This window comes from Centrocercus urophasianus, unplaced genomic scaffold (assembly GCF_019232065.1).
Source record: "Centrocercus urophasianus isolate 14NV4802_14NV808 unplaced genomic scaffold, USGS_Curo_1.0 seq_26, whole genome shotgun sequence".
Lineage (NCBI taxonomy): Eukaryota > Metazoa > Chordata > Aves > Galliformes > Phasianidae > Centrocercus > Centrocercus urophasianus.
Window position 1 is genome coordinate 12,688,569 of NW_024884822.1, and position 6,000 is coordinate 12,694,568.

Genomic DNA, 6,000 nt, shown 5'->3' on the forward strand with positions numbered 1-6,000 from the left:
AGACCTGAATGGTAAACTACAGAATCGTTGCATATAAACTAATTACATTCTTACATGCAATATTTGTGTCAGAAATGCATCTTCATTCACTTAATTACTTCATAAAACGTGGCTAATCTTTCTTGATCCAGCAAAGCGCAGACTTTCTATTGAACTCTGATAGGAATCTCTATCTCCTCGCTGCAGCATTTCACCTCCAACCTGTTTATTATCCTTGAATAGAACTGAAACACACTTGCTGGCTGTTTTTTATCTCTGGCCTGTGCTACAGTTGCCTCTAATCCTAATACAAGAATGTAAGAACTCTCTATAGTGGATAATTCAACTGCTTGGTATTTTGGATGTAAAAAGTTTCTTTATTCCAAGTTAGAAGTACCGAAGAGTTAATACGCTTTCTGCTGTAAGCAGTGCCACAATATTGATTTTGGATGTTATTTGCTAATTCATGTGAGCTGTGCAAATCATTTGGTCAGAAGTTGTAATTACAGTCATGCCTTGCCACTTTCCCCGTGCTGCAGCGTGTTCAGGCTTTAATCTGGAAACAGTCTGGTGCAGAAAGCATTCCACATGCAGAAGGATAAAGGGCCGGATCTCAGTTCCAGCTATGTTTCCCATGCAGAGCAGTGCTACAGTTGTCTTAATAGGGCACTTCGGGACTTTCAGTTAATACAGAAAGCCTTCAGCGCCCGGATTGCAGACAACATAAATAAAGCAGGATGACTTCCCCTTAGACTAAATAAAGGATGCCTGGAAAATGAAACCAGACACTCGTTTTTACCCTAAAGCCATACTGAACTCATCCCACATCACAGCCAGTAGCAAGCAACTGTCTACCACTAGAATAAAGCCAGCAGCAAGAGCACACCATGTCACATAAAAGATTCTACTTCCCCAGTTATCTTTGCATGACAGCAAGACTCACTGTTTCACCATCTTGATTGTTTCCGTAGCTCTTAAGGCAGTGGCTGCAGTCTTTGTTGTAGAGTCCTCCAAATCTTCTGTGGAGGTTTAGTGATGGGTTTTCCCCTCCTCTTTTAAGGCACATTTCCACTGAGACCTTTTTTTTTTTAAAAACATTCACACAAGAAAGAAAATCTTTACAGTAACAAACGTTTAAATTGCATTTCTGCACTTTACTCTGTACCTTCACTACTGCATTAGGAAAGTTTTGCTCTTGTAATTTCCATGGGTTTAAAAATATATCACTTTAAAAGTACGTGCAGTGGTACAGACCTTGATTTACCATCCCTTCGTACCTCCTGTACACCGCTGTATCTTTTTAACAGATAAGGGATTTATTTCCTCCTCTGTCTCTCAGGACTGCAGATTCAGCTTTGTTAGCTCTGCTGGGCAATTGTGCAGAAAAACTAGTTTAACCTGTGCAGTAAGTGATGGTTGGCTTATACAAAGCTACTGAGACATTTGTCCATTTTACAATAGACTACAATTTAGAAATACCACAAATACAATGATTTGACCTCTTTATTTGCCTCTGCTCCTGACTTTTTTTCTATATAAAACAGCCATATTTTATAGCAATGGAATCTGGAATTTTGCAGGAATTTGCTAAATGTTTGAAACAAGAATGCTACAAGTATGTCAACAGGCAGGAAAATTATGGTTTTCTAGTGGACAAAGTGACACTGGCTACTTTGAAGATGCTGCAATCCTCTGTGTTTATGTCCTGAACCTCTTAACCCCAACAACCCCACAACATGTTCTGCAACCTATTTACTAGCAGGTATTAGTTGTAATATCCCAGAGTAATGAGAATTGAAATATTGGCCAGTCCTGGGATAAACAAAAGGTGTTTGTAGTTTATGGCAGATGTGAATTAGAAACAGTGACTCAAGCAAAACAACAGTACAAATAATGGATAAATAAAGTGCTTGGGAGTGGTTTTGGGGGGCTGAGTTTTCACCACCTTGCAAAGCTATCTTGCCTACAGTTGTCTAGAAGACAAAAGAGAAAAAATACCTTTAAAATTGAAAAGACTTGAATTCTCACACACACACAAAAAAAAGTATAATCAAAGTCAAAACTACATTGAAATTGAAAGACAAGATTGAGGCTGGCATAGGCAATGTTTAAGTTCTGTCTTCTGAGGCTAATCCTTCACAATTTCCTCTGTCATCAGTAAAAAGAAACAGGTTCTTCTGAATGATGCCTCAGAGCAGAATTCTATCCTAGGCACTCTGGGTTGTTTGCTGAAGGTTGTTATTGACTCCACAAAGAACTTGCAAAAATAAAGAAGAGGCACATGATAACTGTCTTCAGGATGTGCAGAATAATATAACAAAAAAACAAGCAAACCAAAGAAATGTTACCCCACATGTATCAGTCTGTTCAAGTCCTATCAGTTTGTTCAGGTTGTATCAGAACATTTACCAATTTAATGACTGTATTTTTATATTTAACAGATGGTTTCACTTTCTTATCTTTCTAGTGGATATAGTCATTGTGGCAAAAGCCATCTTCTGTTATTTCGCAGAGTACCTTGTAAAATGGAAGCCTTATTTTATAGTGTCTTTTATTACTACTGGAACTTTTACAATGGATTCCATCACAAAAATTGGTTAGCATACATATCATAGTGAAGAAATCTCACCATTAAATGCCAGAGTTAACTCTGCCCATGCAATCTTCATTTGCAGGTGGAAAAAGTCATTAGAATTAAATTTGTTCTCAGACTTTATACTCACCTGGAAAGAAAGACTGGTATGAAGTTTTACATCTCTGCTCAGCCTGAAAACTACTACCACAAGATTTGCCATTGCCAGGCAACCTTAGGAAGTTCCATAAATCCTCTCTAAAACATATGAACAGAAATGGGTGGTTGAAGATCATGTGGAATGTCACACAGACTTGTCCAAAGTTTAGCATGCTGAGACTGTTCTGAACATCTGTGAGATGCCACAGTACCAAATGATAATAAATAACTCCATTAACGCAGATTTCAGGGATTAAATTTGTGTGGAAGCTGGAGCATCATTAACGGCTGAAATACAAAAATTAAATTTGCATTCATGTAGAAATTGAAGAGTTGTCAGGTGTATTTGTTCTTACCCCATGGTATTCTTTTCTTCTTTTTTTTTTAAACTATTCCTATTTATTCTGTTTTTTTGTATCTTTGTTTTCTTTTTTCTCTACCACAGACTTACGAAATCTTTGTATTCTGAGCTCCTCTTCTTTATGGTCATTTCTTCCACAATTCCCTTTCTCCTTTCAGTTTCTGCACTCTTACTAGCCCCCTTTTCTCCTCCTTACATAAATACATACTGAGATCAATAAAACAAGCAGCAGCTTTCCTGCAGACTAGTGATTCAGACTGAAAGAAGTGCTGCCTGATGGACAACGAGTCCCCAAATGCCCTGCAACTTCAGGGGCCAGGTCTGGTGTCAGCCCCATTACCTTACAGTTAGCATCAGACATGATTTTGCTGACTAGAGTGAAAACAACAAGAAAGGAGGATTTATTGTACCAAGCAATCATCTGGCTCCTGCTAAACCCTCTTTTCATTAAAGAAAATAAAACAGAAGTATTGATGTATAAAGATGAAGACAATAAAGATGAGCCACAAAGGGGTTGTAATGGTTTGCATACTCATAAACCCTTCACAGTCTTCGTGACTCCAGTGTTTTCCTATGGGGGATAATGTTAAGAATGTGCTAGAATGCAGTGCTCTCAGATAATGTAGAGAAACAACTTTCATTCTCCCTGCCACCACACTGTAGTCATGAAGCTTAAGCTCTCTAGGGAAGCTGTCAGTTCTCTTCTCCAATAACTTGAACCCTTGTGGGGGGAAAAAAATGCTGTTTTACACCATCACCAGATCCCTTGAAGTTAGTGTGCATAAGCTGAAGTGTTTTGACAAGGAGAGAAGAGATCCATTATGTGCTGCAACAGTTGAGTGATGAAAGGTGCAAGGTAGGGTCAGCATCTGCATCTGCCAGCACCCAGGATAGCAGTAAGAAAAATGAGAAATGCAGATGGTATGGTGCAGGTGCAGCAATGGGGTTCTGGGTGTTTCCTCAGAGTCAACTTCAGGCTTTAGGATACTGAAGGTGACACAAACTTGACTATTGGCTCAAATCCACCACAGGCTGCATACTGGTGTGTCTGTCCCAGCACAGCCACAGCTCGAGGACAACAGGGGCAGACCCTGATCCAGCAAAACATTCCTGCTGCTATGAACAGGCCATTCAGTGATGTGAAGAATTGGACTTTGAGTAGGTTCTTGCACTAAGGTCTGTATTCTATGAAGGACCATGTGCTGGTCAGAAAATTTAGAAGAATTCTGGACATCTTCCTTTTCTTTAAGCAACTACTGAACTATGATAGCAGGATTATAACAACAAAGAAACTCTAAACCCTGAAAGTACTCTTAGGGGTAAAAATTAAAAGGGGGGAAGATTCTCTACCCATAGTGACACTTTTTGAAATGTGGAGGATGCAAAACTTCACCTTGTGTCAGCAAGCACTGAACAGGCAAAAAGGAAGGCAGACAGACAGCACTTTATTTCTCACAGTTACTGCTTTTGAAGTGCTTGATGTGCTTTCGGTTAACTCTGGCCAAGTTTGAAGCTGTTTTAAAGGAATCTGAGGAGTACCTCGCTCTCCATGGAAATGAAAAATGAATGTTTAGTTATTAAATGCAGAGTACAAAAAGGAGAATTTGTCCATGGTCTAACGTAGCCCAAGGAGATGCAGTTCTACAGTGTGTCGGAGGGACTGAATCCATCAAGGGAGGAGGGGACCAACACATAACTAGGAACAAAGCTCTGACAGAAAAGCTGCATTAAGACCCAGAATTCACCCCAGACACAGCAATCAGAATCTGCTAAATGAAATTCATGCTATGGTGTAATTTATGGAAGGTAGGCAATGGTTTGATTCCACACAGAGTAAAAATAATCCACTGATATTTCAAGAATGGATGCTTGGGGCCACGGTCATATACAGAACTAAATGTCAAAGTCCACAAAAAAGCAGTACATGAGGTAGCACACAGTACTGTATGTTTGAGTCCAAATTTTGCAGATGTTTGGAAAGAAATGCAATAATAGCAAAGACCTGTGTGATTTCACATGCCCTAACAGAACATGTGCTACATCAAAAGCCATGACAGAGTCATTAGCAGCTGGGAAGAATTCTTCATACAAACAGTGCATTACGCTGCGGCAGAAGATAAATGGACTGTGTGCCTGAGAGGAACTGAGATGTATTAATTTTAGGTAGGATTCTGGTGCACAAGCTGACAAGATGACCAAATTAGTATTTTTAGCAAAATCAACAACAAATGAAGAAACAAAAACACTGAACAAGCTAAGTAGCTGTGTCTGAAGGCACTTCAGTTGGGAGCTCATGCATTCTCCTGGGAAGGCTAACCAAATCTACAAGGACATGAATACGAGAAAAGATACAGATTGCATTTGCTTCAAGGGAAAATGCTCCTTTTGTCTGATTCCTGCTCTTGAGGATTCCAAGTCACTCAGAAAAGAAGAAATCCCAAACAAGGAAGGAAGATATGTGAATATCTTCAGTGGTTGAGGACGTTTTCAAAACACTAAAAAAAATGACAATACAGCTTGTAGAAAAGTTCCTCTTGCTTTAATGCAGAGATTAAAAAAAAAATGGTCAGGATGAAAAGAAGTAAAATGCATTGCTCACTGATCCAGCCCAAGAACAGTATTCCCCGAGATGGGAAAAATAAAACTGTTTCCTTATGAACAGACTCTGAGAAACTATTCACATAATCTGGAAAGTTTTTCACCAAGGGACAGAAATGCCTGAAACAATAAAGCTTTGTTCTCTGTGCTTCATCAGGCTCTGAAAGAGGTCTGGAGGGAGGGAAACAAAGTGTAAGCAGAGGAGATAACTTTTATCAATTCTTTGTAGTAGATTGATTAGATAATTTCTTGAAGTCTTCTTGGCTCTATGTCTCTGATTCATTGTTCCTGTATACTCAACATCTCTTCCAAAAAAGAGGTGTGAAAATCA